This window comes from Pinus tabuliformis, chromosome 2_2 (assembly GCF_031772625.1).
Source record: "Pinus tabuliformis cultivar Carrire ecotype Pingquan chromosome 2_2, CPIR1, whole genome shotgun sequence".
Taxonomy (NCBI): domain Eukaryota; kingdom Viridiplantae; phylum Streptophyta; class Pinopsida; order Pinales; family Pinaceae; genus Pinus; species Pinus tabuliformis.
In genome coordinates, this window is record NC_142300.1 from 6,988,472 (window position 1) to 7,007,369 (window position 18,898).

An 18,898-nucleotide genomic window follows, 5' to 3' on the forward strand; every position below is an offset into this window, starting at 1 on the left:
GCATTATGATGCATGTGTTGTACTTGATGGCAACCAACTCGTAGAAGATCAACTCACTTATATATATCTAGATGAATCTACGGAAGAGATATCAGATGTGATAGAATGCATGGGATGCCGAACAACTCAAAGGAATCAGATGACAGTTCTCAGTATGACAAGTTAGCTTTGCCATCAAGTCCAAAGGGGGAGATTGTTGGCATTATGAGACAAGTTTTGTCCTTTATGGCAAATCACATAGATGATAAATTATAGTGCAACAAAGTTATTTTCAAAGTTCGCGCAATTTCATGAAGATAAAGGTTTCTTTCATGTAGAGAAAAGTTCATGCACTTTCATAAAGATAAAAGTTTCTTTCATGTAGAGAAAAGTTCACGCACTTTCATGAAGATAAAAGTTTCTTTCATGTAGAGAAAAGTTCACGTACTTTCATGAAGATAAAAGTTTCTTTCATGTAGAGAAAAGTTCACGCACTTTCATGCAGAGAAAAGTTTCTTTCATGTAGAGAAACATTCACGCACTTTCATGCAGAGAAAAGTTTCTTTCATATAGAGAAAAGTTCACGCACTTTCATGCAGAGAAAAGTTCCTTTCATGAAGAGAAAAATTCACGCACTTTCATGGTTGGCTCATGGTATTAGTCCGATAGTTTTTGATCCTATGGTTTTGGTCCGTGGTATTGCATCCAAAAGTGTTGACCCCAAGTATTGGGTTCATGGTATTGTGTTATTATGGTTTTGGACCGTGGTATTGTGAAAGGCCTAAGACTATAAAAGAGGAAGGAGATCATTTGGCAAGGCAATCAATCTGAATGAATTGAATATCTAATAAGTGCTAGATCTGGAATACGGTGATCGGGTTATGGTGCAGATCTAGATTTGAATAAAGAAGGAAATTGAGCACAAGGAGAAGGATAAGTTCTATTGATGGGTCAAAATCTTAAGGCTGGAATAGTGGTATCTCTATATGATTTTGATCTGTGATATGTCGCGCACACTTGATCTATAAATCTGATAATCTGGGTTAACTAATATTTGAATGTTTGAATTTATAGATCTGTACGGAGGTTTCTATTGGTGAAGTTGCGGACTTTACTTGAAATATGTTTTAGCTGTTTTTATCTATTACTGCAGTGTTCAAGGTTCTAATTTGATATCTGGTTGTTGTGTGCTGAGAAAGTATTAATTCATTTTATGCACAAGGAAGTTGGTTGATTGCAGATCTACTTGATACTTGATGGATCGGGATCTTAAGGATTGTAATGTTTATCATTATCTGGTTTGATATACTAGATCTGAATTATTGACATATGTTTTATGAATGGTATGATCTGGGTATATCTGATGTATGGAACAGCTGCAAAGTTATAAGGAAATATTTGCAGATCTGTATGCGGGTTGGCTTTGGTGAAAGCATTGATTCAGTATTGGGTAATTCAGAGATTGATGATGCCAGTATTGATTGATTATGATCTTCAATGATATTAATGGGTCCAGTATGGCTATAGTAGGCGCCTAGGTCAGAAGGCTTTCCGTAAAGCCTCTAAAAATTTGTTAATTAAAAAAGAACCTAAAGAGCATCGTCTAGGTGTCCATCTTCCCTATGTCCAGGGAACCACACACAAGATTGCTCAGATCCTTAAGAGGTATGATTTTCCCTCAACCTTTAGGCCCCTCAACACCATTCGCAAATCCCTCCGATCGGTGAAAGATCCTGTTGACCCTAAGGACATGAAGGGTGTCTACTTGATCCCTTGTTCTTGTGGGACCCCCTATATCAGGGAAATAGGGCGCTCCATCCATCAGAGGATCAGCGAACATGCAGCTGGCCTAAGACATGGGAGAACCAAGTCTTCAGCGTTAGTAGAGCATGCGAAAAAGACCAAGCATCAGGTTTGTATAGAGAAGGCCAGGGTTATTGCCAAAGTGGCTCATTTCCATCATCGTAAATTCAGGGAAGCTATTGAAATTGAAAGAAGGCCTAATAATCTCAATAGAGATGACAACTGGAAGATTAGTAGCTGTTGGATCCCTACCATTTCTTCCTAGTCTTCCTCGCCCCCCTTTTTATCTTTTTCGAGTTTTTGTTGTCCCCCTTGGAACCTTCTCTTTTCCTTCCTCCTAGGGAGTCTCCTTCTTGCACTATGGTTTTCTTTTGGTCCTTTTCCTGACCTCCTCCTTCTTTGGAATTTGTGTCATTTTTTTTTTTAACTGAATATTATATTTAGTTATTATTTTATTCTTACATATATTTATGTATTTTTATTATTTTTTATGTTTTATTTTTTATTTTTATTTTTTATTATTTATTTATTTATTTATTTATTTATTTATTCATTTATTTATTTATTTTTATTTATTTATTTTTATTTTTTTGTTATTTTATTTTTATTTTTATTTATTTATCTATTTATTTTATTTTTATTTTTATTTATTTAAAAATATATATATTTTATTTATTTATTTATTTTTATTTTTATTTTTGTTTATTTATTTATTTATTTTTATTTTTTTTTCAACTAACTTTAAACTTTTCCTCTTAAAATAAATAAATAAATATATATAATAAGAATATATTTATATAAATAAATAAATATAAATAGATTTATAAATAATAATAATAATATTAAATAATAAATAAACAATTTATAAATTTAAGAGTTATATACTATCTTTTTTCTAGTTAATTACTTTTAACGATTTATGAAACTACCAATTTAATTAAATTTACTCTTGTAATTTATATATAGGTCCTTTGTTTACCTTTAAATTTATAACTGGTTTGGTTGACCCTGGCCCCTTGTCGAATTTAGACGTTGTCCTAGTTAGCCATTGGAAGCTCTGCTCTAAGTATTTAAATGGCAAAGATAGATCTGATTTTTCAACTTGTCCTGACGATGAACCACACTGGTTGGTTCAAAATGCGTCGATAATGATTTTCTGAATGTGATTTATGCCGAAATTTCTTCTTATAATTGTTATGGATCACAGAAAACTCAATTCAACCAAGATGGATGATGCAGTTGTAAAAATAGTGTTCAAAAAAGATACCTACAATATTGGAACTTTGTACAAGCTTTAGGGTAGCACTGTTATTGATGGGTGCAACAGTTATGTTGTTCCTAAAAGCAGAGCAGAAAATCTAGTGGTCTTTGGAGAAAAGACCATGCTATGGCATCAAAGGCTTGGACATATTGGAGAGAAGGGCCTTCGTATACTTCATGGTAATGGTATGGTAGAAGATATGTCTAATTTCTTTCTAGATTTTGATTTCTGTGAAAATTGTATATATGGGAAGCAGAATTAGGTGATTTTCCCCTCTGGTACTAAGAGGGTGAAATGGATATTAAAGCTTGTGCATAGTGATTGTTTGGACCTGTGTTGGTTCCATCATTGGGTAAGTCTGTGTACTATGTATCATTTATAGATGACTTCTCAAGGAATACATGGATATATTTCCTTGGGAAGAAATCTAAAGTCTTTGTAGGTTTAAAGAATTTAAGGCTCTGGTGAAAAACCAGACAGAGAAGAAGATAAAGGTGCTAAGGACAGATAATGGTGGAGAGTTTTGCAAGAAGGAATTTGAAGAGTTCTGTAATAAGTGTGGTATAGCATGACAGAAGACTACTTCATACACACCTCAGAAAAATGGAGTTGCAGAAAGAATGAACAGGGCATTGATGGAAAAGGTAAGAAGCATGCTCAGTGGTGTTGGGTTAAGACAGGAATTCTAGACAAAGGTGATGGAGACTGCATGCTACCTAGTCAACGGATCACCTTCATAGGCGTTAGAGGTTAAGACTCCACAAAAGGTATGGATTGGTAAGAAACCCTCTCTTTCACATCTGAGGGTATTTGGATTTGATGCATATGTACATGTTCCAAAGGATAAAATAACCAAGTTGGATAGTAAATCTGAAAGGTTCATCTTTATTGGGTATAAGGATGGTTTAAAAGGTTATAAGCTTTGGAACCCAGAAACAAGGAAGGTTGTGTACAACCATGATGTGGTGTTTAGAGAGGTGAAAGATGTTATTAAACATGAAGTCTTACCAAAGGAACCTAAGAAGATAGAGTTTGAGCTAAAGGAATAGGAAACAGAATCTATAGCATAAGAGGAATCAGAAGATGAAGAGCCTCAAACTCCAACTGTAAGAATATTAGTTCAAGAAAGAAGGCAGCCATAAACGTATAGTCTAGCTACTTTTTGTTCAAATTTTGCTTTATCTTTTACTGATGATGATCCTAGAATTGTCAGGGAAGCAGTACATTTAGAGGATGGAAAACTTTGGAAAGAGGCCATGGTTGATGTAATGGCATCTTTGCACAAAAATGAAGCTTTGGATCTGGTGGAGTTGTCGACTGGAAGGAAACCCATTGGAAGCAAATGGGTGTTTAAGAAGAATATGAACAAAGAAGGCAAGGTGGAGAAATACAAAGCTTGGTTGGTAGAAAAAGGTTATTCTGAGGTGTTGGGAATCGATTTTGGTGATATGTTTTCTCCTATTTCCAAGGTAGCTTCTTAGATTACTTTTATATGTTGATGCTACTTTTGATTTTGAGGTAGAATAGATGGACATGAAGATGACATTTCTTCACGGGGATCTAGAATAAGAGATCTACATGAAGAAACCTGAAGGCTTTTCGGTGAAGGGTAAGAAAGAACTGGTATGCAGGTTAAAAGAGTCTTTGTATAGGTTAAAATAGCCACCAAGGATGCGGTATCAGAAATTTGATACATATATACGGGGACTTGGCTTCACTAGAAGCAAAGCAGATCATTGTGTGTATTTTAAATTAATTGGTGACCGTGTTATTTATTTGGTGTTGTATGTTGATGATATTTTGTTGATTGGAAAAAACAAAGAAATTATACAGGAATTGAAGACCCAATTTTCCTCCAAATTCGACATGAAAGATCTTGGTGCTGCAAACTATATTTTGGGCATGGAAATTAAACGAGATCGGGAAAAAAGGAAGCTCTGGTTAAACCAGAGGAAGTATGTCGAGGCAATATTACAGAGGTTTAATATGCAGGACAGTAAACCAATGAAGGTTCATATTCATGTCGGTGTAAAGTTATTTGTTGAATAGTGTCCCAAGTCACAAGAAGGGGAAGAGGACATGTCCTGTGTTCCATATGCAAGTGTAGTCAGTAGCCTCATGTATGCAAAGGTCTGTACTAAACTGGACATTGCACATGCAGTGGGAGTATTGAGCAGGTTTATGTCAAAACTAGTGAAGGAGCATTGGATAGCAGTGAAGCGTGTTTTCAGGTATTTGTGTGGCACAAGTGATTATGGTATGTGCTACCACAGAAGACCGAGATTAGATAGTTTTAGTAAATTATATATTACGGAGCAATGGAACACATAAAATATTGCAGAAATATAAACACAGAAAACACACAAAACAAGAGAGACACAAATATACATGGTTCACCCAATTTGGGCTACGTCCACCCCGAACAGCCAGTCCTTCCTTTCTATTATCCAGCAAAATGAAGAGACACAACCTACATCAGATCCGCTGTAATATCCTCTGTTTTCTCTCACGGTCTCACCTCTCTATTTCACGCTCACAGAATACACATCTATCACATAGCCTCAAATACAATGCCCTCATACAAAGAGAGTGGTTTCCTTCTAGGGCAAAAAACCCTAAACTAAACATAATTTCTACCGTCAGATCATCCGCCTAATGAACGGCCCAGATTGACTAGAAATTACTATACTTTTACAAGGCAATTTTACAGTTGTTTTTAGCTTCGGGGGCGCTGCCCCCGAAACCCCTCGCCAGGGGGGGGCTCCCAAAGGTTGCAGCCGCCCCCCCCGGACCCCCCCTGCAGCGAATATTTTACGGGCGGTCCCCATTTCGAACTGGGGTCCAATGTGGCGATACCTTTGAATATAGAAGATAATCAGGCTCCACACCCAACAATCTCCCACTTGGAGACTGATTGTAGCAACTCCACCGCTGCTCCATTTGCTGGACAATGACTCCTCTTTGGACCTGGTTGTTTCTCATCTTCATCTTCATCCTTGAAGACCAATTGAAACTGAGCATATTCTCAGTTTCTCCCTGGTTACAGCTTTTGTTAGCATATTTGCAGGATTCTGGCTAGTGTGTATCTTTTCCAGCTTCAACTCTCCATCTTCCAACACTGATCGTATGAAATGGTACTTGAGCTGTATGTGTTTAGTCCTGGAATGAAATGTTGAGTTCTTTGCAAGATGAATGGCACTTTGGCTATCACTGTATAACGTGCCCATATCATGCTCCTTACCCAATTCACCCATAAACCTTTGTAACCAAATCATTTATTTACTAGCCTCTGTAGCAGCAACATACTCTGCTTCTGTTGTTGAAAGTGCAACAACACTTTGGATTTTTGAAACCCAACTGACAGTTGTTCCTCCAGTAGTAAATACATATCCTGTAGTGCTCCTCCTATTATCTCTATCACTTGCCATATCTGCATCAACATATCCTTGTAGGGAGATGTTTGAACCACCAAAGCATAATGCTTGATTTGTGGTAACTTTCAAATATCTAAGAATCCATTTCACTGCCATCCAATGTTCCTTTCCTGGATTGTTCATGTACCTGCTTACAACTCCCACTGCATGTGCAATATCAAGCCTTGTGCAGACCATTGCATACATTAAGCTTCCAACTGTTGATGCATATGGAACTTTAGACATATAATCCATGTCTTCTTGGGTCTTTGGGCACATTTCCTTGCTAAGTTTGAAATGGCTAGAAAAAGGTGTACTAACTGGTTTTGCATTGTGCATGTTAAATCTTTTCAAATCCTTTTGTATGTACTCATTCTGAGACAATGTTAATTTACGATTTTTCCTGTCTCTAGTTATTCTCATACCAAGGATTTGTTTTGCAGCTCCCAAATCCTTCATTGCAAATGAATTTGCCAATTTTCTTTTGAGCACATTTATTTCCTACATGTTAGATCCTGCAACAAGCATGTCATATACATACAATAACAATATAATATAGCTGCCATCATTTTGATTTTTCAAATAAACACAATGATCAGAGTGAAATCTAGTATAACCTTGTTCAGACATAAACTTGTCAAATTTTAGATACCACTGCCTTGGAGCCTGTTTTAAGCCATACAAGCTATTCTTCAACCTGCATACTAGTTTCTCCTTCCCTTTCACCTCATATCCTTGTGGTTACTGCATATATATCTCTTCCTCCAAATCCCCATGGAGAAAGGTTGTCTTTACATATAACTGCTCAAGATGCAAATCTTCAGCTGCTACAAGACTTAAAATAGTTATGATTGAAGTCATTTTAACAACAGGAGAAAATATTTCATCAAAATCAATACCTTTCTTCTGTGCAAACCCCTTCACCACAAGTCTAGCTTTATACCTCTGTTTTCCTCCATCTTCTTCCTTCAGCCTGTAAACCCATTTATTCTTCAATGTACAGGAAACCTGACTAAATCCCAAGTCTGGTTGTGCATTAAGGAGTCCATCTCTTCTTCCATGGCTACCTCCCACTCCTTCCTGCTTTCAACCTGCATTGCTTCTTCATAACATTCGGGTTCACTGGAATCAGTCAACAATGAATAATATAATGAAGGAGAGTATCGTTCAGGGGGTCTACTTATCCTAGTAGATATTCTAACACCACTTTTAGGTGTTTGGAGTGCATGTTGTTGTTGTGGTGGTTGCTGTTGTTGTGGTTGTTGATTATTATTATTTTCAGACACCTTTACTTTTTCAGTGATTTCATCAAGAACTGTGTATTCCTTGTTTTCCTTTTCCTGCTTCTTTTCCTGCAACTGATTCTTATACAAGACCTTTTCATTGAATATTACATCTCTGCTCCTAATGATTTTGTGATTTTCGTAATCATATAAGCGATAACCAAAACCATTAACACCATATCCAATAAAGGTACATTTCTTTGACTTTGCCTCAAGCTTTGTTCTATTTTCTTTATCAATATGGACAAAGGCCTCACAACCAAAAGGCTTTAAAATAGAGTAGTTTACCTTTTTACCTGTCCATGCTTCCTCTGGAACACCACCATCCAAGGAACTTGAAGGCCCTCTCTTTATTAGATAAACAATAGTATCTACAGCATCTGCCCAAAACTGTAAAGGAAATCCTGCATGGAATCTCATGCACCTTGCACGCTCCATGATTGTTCTGTTCATCCTTTCTAACACACCATTTTCTTGTGGTGTTCTTGGAACTGTCTTCTCTCTGCGAATTCCATGCTCTGAACAGTACCTATCAAACTCTTTGTTGCAATATTCACCTCCATTGTCTGATCTAAGACACTAAATTTCTTTCCTGTCTCAATCTCAACCAAAGCTTTCCATTTCTTGAATGTATCAAATACATCAAATTTATTCTTAATACAATAAATCCAAGTTTTTCTAGTTTCATCATCAATAAAAGTAACATAATAACGAGAGCCACCGAGAGATGATACCTGAGTAGGTCCCCATACATCTGTATGCACAAGCTCTAATTTTTCATTCTTCTTTTCTTTCCCAACTCTGAGAAATCTGACTCTCTTCTGTTTTCCATAAATGCAATTCTCACAGAATTCCAAATCAACATTCTTCAAACCTGGCAACAAATTCCTTGAGTGAAGAATCTTCATCCCCTTTTCACTCATGTGTCCGATCCTATGATGCCATAATGCTGCATCTGCTCCTTCGGAAGTTAAAGCATTAACAAAGTTAGAAATACCATTGCATAAATACAATGTACCAACCTTTTCGCCTTTTGCTATTACCAAGGCTCCTTTGGTGACCTTCCAAGATTTACCTGTGAAAGTTGTCACACTACCTTCACTGCCTAACTGCCCTGTTGAAATGAGATTTTTCTTTAGATCTGGAACATGCCTTACCTCCTTTAATAGCCATTGGTTTCCATTATGCCGTTTTACAAGAACCTTACCCATTCCAACGATTTTACAGGGTTTATCATCACCCAGACGAACTTGTCCAAAATCTCCTTGAACATAGTCATGAAAGTATTTCTTATCAGGTGTGGCATGGAATGAAGCCCCTGAATCTACCACCCAGGAATCAGTAATATTTTCGAAAGAAAGAATCAGAGCATCTTGTAACACCTCACCTGTCACATTTGCTTCATGATTGTTTTCTTGCTGTGCATCTCCTTCTTTTCCCTTCCGAGATCTACAGTCTTTCTTTAGGTGTCCTTTCTTTCCACATTTCCAGCACACTATCCCCGATCTGGACTTGGATCTGCCTTTCCTTGATTTACTGCGATATCCTGAGCTCTTTCCTCTTTCCATTTTTATTCCTCTAGACTCTGCACTCAAAGCATTTCCTGATGTCTCACCGGAGCTTTTCCATCACATTTCCTCGCTAAGGATAGCACCGACAACATCATCAAACTTTAAAGTACTAGATCCAGAAACGGAGTTACTAATGGCCATTACCAAACCATTCCAACTTTCTGGTAATGAGCACAAGAATAACAAAGCTCTAACTTCATCATCAAAGTTTACCCCTACAGAACTTAACTAACTTGTAACTGTATTAAAATCATTTAAATGGTCTGCAACAGATCCACCTTCTGACATCTTCATATTAAATAACAGTTTCATAAGAAATACCTTGTTTGAGGCCGAGGGTTTTTCATATAGTTTCGACAACTTCTGAATCAAACCCTCTGTCGTGGTTTCCTTAGAAATGTTGAAGGTGACTGACGCAGCAAGGCACAACCGTATTGTTCTGAGTGCCTTTCTATCGAGAAGGTTCCATTCTTCATCTGTCATACCCGTCGGCATATTTGATTTTCCGCCCAATGGTAGGTATAGATCTTTCTGATACAGATAATCTTCCATCTGCATATTCCACAGCGAGAAGTTTTGGCCGTTAAATTTCTCGACCCTAAACTTACCATCTTCCGCCATTGCTTCCACTCAAACCAGGAACCCTTCTTTCCTGCGAGTTTATTAGCGAAATAGACCTTCGGCTCTGATACCAGTTGTTAGTAAATTATATATTACGGAGCAATGGAACACATAAAATATTGCAGAAATATAAACACAGAAAACGCACAAAACAAGAGAGACACAGATATACGTGGTTCACCCAGTTTGGGCTACGTCCACCCCGAACAGCCAGTCCTTCCTTTCTATTATCCAGCAAAATGAAGAGACACAACCTACAGCAGATCCGATGTAATATCCTCTGTTTTCTCTCACAGTCTCACCTCTCTATTTCCCGCTCACAAAATACACATCTATCACACAGCCTCAAATACAATGCCCTCATACAAAGAGAGGGGTTGCCTTCTAGGGCAAAAAACCCTAAACTAAACATAAGTTCTACCGTCAGATCATCCGCCTAATGAACGGCCCAGATTGACTAGAAATTACTATACTTTTACAAGGCAATTTTATAGCTGTTTTTAGCTTCAGAGGCACTGCCCCCGAAACCCCCCGCCAGGGGGGGGCTCCCAAAGGTCGCAGCCGCCCCCCCTAGACCCCCCCTGTAGTGAATATTTTACGGGCGGAAAATTTCGAACTAGGGTCCAATGTGGCAATACCTTTGAATATAGAAGATAATCAGGCTCCACACCCAACAAATAGGGTTTTGGACATCCATGGATTCGTTGATGTAGACTAGGCTGGAGATCTGGATCAGAGAATATCTACAAGTGGGTATGTATTTAACCTGTTTGGAGGTGCACTCAGTTGGATGAGCAAGAGACACTTTGTAGTGGCACTTTCAACTATAGAGGCAAAATACATGGGAGCGACTCATGCAAGCAAGGAATCAGTTTGGTTGTAGAGATTGTATTCAAGTATGGGTTGGTAGAGTGAGCTATAAGGATAAACTGTGACAGCTAAAGTGAAATTTTCTTGGCAAAGATCCCACTTATCATTCAAAGACAAACCACATTGATGTTTAGTATCACTTTGTGAGGGATATGGTTGACGACAAAAAGGTGTTGCTAGTAAAGGTGGACACTTTGAAGAATGGTGTAGATGCATTGATGAATTCTGTGAGCACTGAGAAGTTTTCTTGGTGTAGAGAAACAATGGGTGCTGCAGGGGTGCACCAATGACTAAGCTCTCCTATGGGCCCCCATGGAAAGAAAACAACAAGTGGGAGAATGTTGGGTGTGTGTTATATTTTTTCCCCGACTAGCCCCATGTGTGATGGGGTCACAGGGGGGGCGTTAGAATTTATTTTTCATTCTGTTGGGCACATCAGGGGGGTCATGGGGGGGCGGCAACCCCCCCTGTCGGGGGGTTTGACGGGGATGGTAGCCCCCCTCTAACATGGTCCAAGGCAGCCCCTCCCTGTCGGGGAGTTTGAGGGGGGCAGTAGTGCCCCTCTATAGGGTCCGAGGCAATGCCCAGGGGACAAAAAAATTGGACCCTATATTAGGTGGGCGGGGCTACCTATGGTTTTGTGCATGGTTTTTTCCCATGGTTTTGAGCATGATGGTTTTATGCCCATGGTATTTTGTAGATCCGGTCAAGGGAACTGTGGTTATGTTCTAATCCAGGGTTAATGGATTGGGGTTTATGAATGCTTCGGCATGTATATATATGTATTATAACATGGAAAGGAATATAATGAAAAATCAGTCTAATAGTCCTGAGTTTGGGATATAGGGGAAATATTTGTGTATATATGTTTTATGTTTTATGCTCTCGCCATTGTTTCTTTTCTTTTTTTAGAATTCGTATGCAGGTCATTTCTGTATGGGGTTAAAAGCTACATAGATGGCGGTGAATACCCCTCAAATACTTGAGGAGTACATCTGGGTTCTTTAGAGTGATGCCCAACATTATAGTCATCTTTCTGATTTTTCATGGTGTGCTCTTGCACACTTTGGTCTGACTTTTGCCTGAATTAATGCCACCGGATCCACTGGTCCTCCATGTACCCAATGGGATAAATTGTGACTTAATGTGGGTTTTGAAATTCTCTGACTTAGTCACTAGAGGTTATCTCTCCAACCTGAGGGTTTCTGTGTGGCTCTCCCACCAGGTTAGTGCATGGCCCTCTAATTTTAGTCGCGCGAATGACATCTTTTTCCCTTCCTCGATTTGATGGACATAACTAATGATTCAGCTTTGGAGTGTCAATATCGCCATGTTACGATTTGATATCAACTTTTTCTTTCGTTTTAAACAAGGACTGTGATTGGTTCACGACACTCGAATTGGGTTGATCTTTTTCGGGTCCTTTCTTCAACTGGTTCTTCGTTTCTCACCGATATTAGGGGAATTTTGAGGTCTAAAATAGGCCTCCTAAGGAAATTATAAAATAACAATGGAAAAAATAAAATAAGGTTAGATTACATCATCAAATTTTAGAGGGAAAAAAGAAAAAACTATTTTTTCGACTCGTATTTTCAACTTATCTCCCTATGGGTTTACTCAAATTTTGAGCCGAAATACTCATTGGATGCATAATGTTATTCCTCATCCACGGAGTACCCATGTTGCATACTTTCGATGGATCCCACTATACAAAAAACTAGAAATACATGAAAAACTGATTGCAATCACGTTTTTCATGTATTTCTCATTTTCATGTAGCAGGGTCCATCAAAAGTATGCAACATGGGTACTCCTTAGATGAGGAATTAAATTTTTCATCCAAAAAGTACTCCCACTCAAAATTTGAGTAAAACATTGGGGAGATAAGTTGAAAATACAAGTTGAAAAAGTAGTTTTATTATTTTATTATTTTTTAATCTTTTTACTTTTTTACTCCAAAAGTGGTGAATCATCCCCCATGGTTGACATCATCATCTTAAATCCTATTGGTTCTTATAAAGTTTATTTTGGTTGTACATTTGTCTTAGGAGGCCCATTTTAGACCTCAAAATTCCCCTAATGATCTTCTAATCCCCGTTCGGATTTGTCTTCTGCATTTGAACCCCCATCTTCCCCAAATATTTCCAACTTGTTATTCAAAGCTACCATGAGGCTTACATTGTGGTTGATATCTACAACTTGTATTTCAAACTGCGTAAACCTCACCTCTACAGGATCACGAGGTTCATTTACAGATTCGTCGTCTATGATTAGGGTTTTCCGATTTTCGACCCGCTAATATCGATCCCTGAAACCTCCACAAAATACCCAAAGAAACCTACTTTGATTCTAAATGATACGTAAAATATCGTGTATATTCCACTAGACAACTTGTCACAACAAATCTGGTAATATTATATTAAAAATCTGAGATTCTACACTATTACAGTTTTATTAAACTTTACGATCTATATATTTAACTATGATTAGTGCATGCATGTGAATGGAAATCATGCAGAAAATTAGAGAATGAGAAAATAAGCTCACACACACACATAAGACACAATATATGCTCTAGGAAACCCTTTCAGGAGAAAACCCAGCTGGAAGGTGAGGTCGCTTTGCTCTATTTCTCTGTATGGAAATATAGTTGCAATTATAAAGAAGTAAGGCATGTGGCCCATGGGCTGCTACAGTGGAAAAATCCTCCTTGTGTGCTCTACCTCATATCTCTCTTGGCTATCTATGCTCAGCTATGGACAAATTCTCTTGAAAGAATGGAATGCCTCTTCCTCCTAATGACCTGGTTATAACACAACCCGATAGCCTACTAATGGTTAATTTTGACTACATCAACTCTTAAATAGAGTTACAATATAGACTCTTCTAGATTCTTTTATATCACAAACACGTTTCTAGCACCTTTTCCATGAGTAATGGGGTTTGACACGGCATCCTCCCGAACTATAGGCGTGAAAACAGGAAGGTCAACCTGTAAGTGGAATAAATTTTGCATACAGACTCTGATTGACACGATTCTTGCACCATTGGAAGATCTATGTGTGTATAACAACATGAAATGGTTCCACTCAAAAGAGGAAAATTTCTACCCCCAAAAAACTTTGTTTGATGCCTCAAAATACTCCCAAAAGTTTTCAAACCCCGTTTTGCCAAACTAGGTCTCGCCGGTAAAAACAATCTCGTAAGTTGATTTCTCAAATTTTTCCACTCCAAATGCATTGAGATGGATGAAAAAAAATATAATTATACAATATGGATCATACCTCCCCATTTTGGGAGGCTTTTGGTCGCCAAAAGCTTCTACTAAATGAGGTGAGGAAATATTTCCTTCACCTTCTCTCTGGTGTACCATTTAGCTTTGCCTACCAGTTGTCCCTTTAACCCAACCTGCCAAAGGTCATACTACACCTGTCTTATAGTTCTGGAATTCTTCTAAAAAAGTGTATATTCTGTCAACTCTCCCTGAGCATCTGGTGCCAAAGCCTCCACGGAAGGTAGGACATGTTCCTCTTCCTAATCTAGCATGGAAGGCTCATAGAGTTTCAAATTTTCCACATTCACAACTGAGTAAATGCGCATATATGGTGTTAAATTGAGTCGATTTATCACCCATCTTTTCTAGTATCTCAAAGAGACCATACCTTCGAGCCTTGATTTTCTTACTAGATCCCCGCAACCTCTCCTTGTTCAAATGTAGCATATTACTCTATCTCCCACCTTGAACGATTTATGTATTCTATGTTGATCATGCTTGGCCTTATACTTTTGTTGTGACTTCTGCAGTGCTTCATGTACCTGTAAATAGATCTTCCTGATCTTCTCTATAAATTTTTTAGCCCTCAAAGCATCTCATATAAGATCTTCTTTCACTCCTCCTTTCTACCCATATGTAATATCCAAAGGTGAAGGTGGCAAATATCCAAAACAAGTTTAAAATGGGGACTTTCCTGTAGAAGTGTGGATTTCTCTATTGTAAGAATGTTGAATATATACCATATTTTTATCCCAGGTCTTCGGATTCTTCTGTTTGTATCCCCTTAGAATCTGCACCAAAGTCCTATTGCCTACTTTTGTCTTCCCATCTATATGTGTATGGAATGTTGCAAATCTCTTCAACTTTGTGTCCATCTTCTCACACATATGTAGTCTAGAATGCACTAAGAAGTATTGTATCCTTGTCTAAAATGATGCTCCTTGGTATCCCAAAGTGCACCCAAACCCGTCCAAAGAACAAGTTTGTGGTTTCTTTCCTGTTGATGGTATTTTTACAGGGCATCATAACACACATCTTGTTGAACCTGTCAATTACCACGAACAAGTATTCATGTCCTTTCCTAGTCGTTGGTAAACCTCCCAAAAATCCCATGGAAATTCTTTCCCAAGGACAAGTAGGCACATGTAAGGGATGATATAGACCCTATTTCATGTTAATAGGCTTGATAGTACAACAAAGAATGCATCATCTTATGAACCTAGTTGCCTCCTTTTTCATCTTAGGCCAATACACATACCAAAATTCCTTGCAACCTTTGAGGTGTGAGCCTCTCTAAGTAGTTGCAAACGCTCACCTTTAAGATCACACAACTTATCTAGCTTGTAGAGTAACCCATCTTGGAGATGGTAGTCAATGGTGTTGTCACCTTCATGCACATGACTCTAACTTTGCAACTATTTATACACCTCCTTAAATTCCTCACCCCCTAATCATGCCTCTTTATATGCATCATGGGTGAATGCCTCCAGGTGTATAAGAATCCCAAAATATGTAAACTTCGATGCGGGTGGTTGTGAAAGCATGTCGGACAACTTTTTCATGCTTCCCTTCTTATATTTGATCACCAAATGAAACTTCTATAAAAATCACATCCACTTGTAATGCCTAGTATGTTGCAGCTTACTATGGGCCTGCAAGTACTGTAGCAGTTGGTGATTTGTGCGGATTATTGCCTTCTTTCCCATCATATAATTCTTCCACTTATTCACATATTGCACCATGCCATAGAGTTCCTTGTCATAGGTAGGGTAATTAAGAACTGCCCCATGAAATACTTCAAAATGGTAGCATACATTCTTTTCTCCCTGCATCAAGACAACTCCCATAGCATACCCACTTGCATTTGTCCCCACTTCGAAGGGTAGCTACAAGTCTGGTAATACTAGAGCTAGTGCTTGGTTGATGTTCTTCTTTAGCTTTTCAAAATCCCTTTGTTGACCTTCTCCCACTGGAAATTGCCACTTGTTGTTATGGTGTGGAGCGTGTTTCTACCATTCAAAATGAGGCTATGAATTTCCTTAGGTATTGTGCTTCCCCAATGAAACTCCTGACCTTAGAAACATTAGTAGGAATTGTCCATTTCATGATGGCCTCCCTCTTGGAAGGATCTATCTTCAGCTCTCCTCCATCGATCACATACCCCAGATACACCAAAGATTGTTGTGCAAACTCTCACTTCTTAATATTTTCTAGCAGCTGGTGCTTCTTCAATGTTTCCAACACCTGTGTCAAATGTGAAATATGCTCCTCCAAAGTAGCACTATTTATGAGTATATCATCGAAATAGACAATAACAAATTAATCTATAAAAGGGCGCAGTCTATCATTCATTAATATCATAAACATAGTTGGTGCATTACATAGGCAAAATGGCATGACTAACCATTAATACAAACCTTGCATGGTTTTGAAGGCAATCTTTTAGGTATCTTCTTCTTTGACTCGAACCTAGTGATATCTAGACTTCAAGTCGAGCTTGGTGACGTATTTTTCTTGATGTAACTAATCCAACAAATCATCTATCCTTGGTAGGGGGTATCTATTATTGAGTGTGATTTTGTTCAACTCCCTATAATTTATCATACATTTGTCAAGTCCCATCCTTCTTTGGCACAATGATGATGGGTGACCCACATGGTGATGTGCTCGGTCGAACGAAACCCTATTCCAGTGGTTGTTGCAATTGTTTCTTCAACTCACTTGCTTCTATAATAGATTGCATGTACATCCCCATATTTGGTAATGGTGAGTCTAGCAATAGTTGGATCTCATGCTACACTTCTCTCTTAAGTGGTAACCCTTTAGGATCTTGGAACACATCCTTGTATGCTTGTGAAAACTCCTCCAATTTTTGTTTTTGTTTCATAGCACGCCCCTCGAGGGATTCCTTGCCTCTTATTGACTCCTCTATAGATTGACTTTCTCTTAGAAACAATAAAACATACTTCTTTCTAGAACTAATCAATTTCTTGGCTTGGTTGGCACCTACCAATGACATTTTTTACTTGCCTTTGTGTGTGTTGATGATGAATAATCTTCCATCCTTGATGAGTCAGTATTGGTTGACTCTCTTCATGAATATTGCATCATATGGACTTCCAAACATGACTCCATAGGCATGAAGGGGAACCACATCTAGATCTACCTCATCAATAAAATCAACACTGATAGTAAATATAATTTTGCATTGTTTAGTTACCTTCAGCTCTGCATCCTTATTTACCCATCCCATTGGATATGGGTTTGGATGATCATGAAATTCCTGGCCTAACTTCTTGACCAACTCTGCTGCAATGAGATTTTCCTGCGATCTTGAGTCAAATAAAGCATCAATCTTTGTCTTCTCTGCATGTATCTTTATATGGAAGAGTTTGGTCATTTATTTCTCTTCGTGTTACTAAAGGATACTCAGATTCACCCCCTTATGCATTGACATACATTTGATTTTCTCATCCACGTTTGAGTTTCTTTCAACTTGGTTTCTCGAATCCATGGCCATGAGATCCTTCATCTTGTTATCTTTCTTCTTGTCCTTCGGGTTTAGCTTTGGATGCAAATTCCAACACTTCTCCTTTGTATGGCCATCAATGTTGCAGTGGTTTCTAGGATATTTATACTTGTGCATTGTGGTTGTTGTCTTTTTATCTTTCCTACTTTTTTCTTCTGCTTCCTCTTCTTAAAAACATATAGTTTCTCCTTTTGTTTCAATCCACTTGATTGAGCTCTCTTTAGGCATATGTTTTCCAAATATTGTGCTTGGACACAAGCCTCATCCACCAATTTAGGCTTGAACATCATAACCTTATCACATAGACGGTGGTGCTAACCCCCCAAATACTTGAGGAGTACATATGGGTTATTTGGAGAGATACCCAACATTATATCCATATTTCTAAATTACATGGTGTACTCCTTCACGCTTTGGCCCTATTTGCCTAAAGTAATGCCACCGAATCCACTAGTCCTCCACATACCCAGTGAGATAAAATTGTGACATAATAAGGGTTTTGAAATCCTCCCACTTACACATTGAAGGTTCTCCCTCCAACCTCATGGTTTCTGTGTGGCTCTCCCACCAAGTCAATGCACGACACTCCATTTTCAGTCGCTCAAATGATATTTTTTTCCCTTCCTCGATCTGATGGACACCAAAATAAACTTCCAGTTGTTGTAACTAGTTCTTTAGCTTTAGAGCGTCGATATCATCATGGTGCGGCTTGATATCGACTTTTTCTTCGATTTTAAATAGGGGTTGTGATTAGTTCACGGCACCCAGATTGGGTTGATTTTTTTCGGGTCTTTTCTTCAATCGGTTCTTCGTTTCTACCTGATCTTCTGACGCCCATTCTGATTTGTCTTCTACATTCGAACCCCCATCTTCTCCCAATATCCCCAGCTTTTTATCCAAGTTCACCATTAGGAGGCTTACATTGCGGTTGATATCTGCAACTTGCTATTCCAACCATGTAAACCTCACCTCTGCAGGTGTTATAGACATATTTGGGCACTGCAACCCCAATGACATATGTCAATAAACCAAGGGCTCTCAAACCCCTAGAAGTTTTTTTTCATACCCTAAAGGATCAAGGTCAACTGGTTACATCATTTCCCAGAAGTTCTCCCTGAAAAACTGCTCAGAACTGGTCAAAACTGGACCATACAAACTGCTCCATGCTGAGGGTGTGATGCATCTCACCTACTAGACACAAAGGGTGAGATGCATCTCACCTAATACACATAAAGGGTGCGATGCATATTGAAAATCCCTTCTATATGGTGCGATGAGCGAGAGCAGACAAATG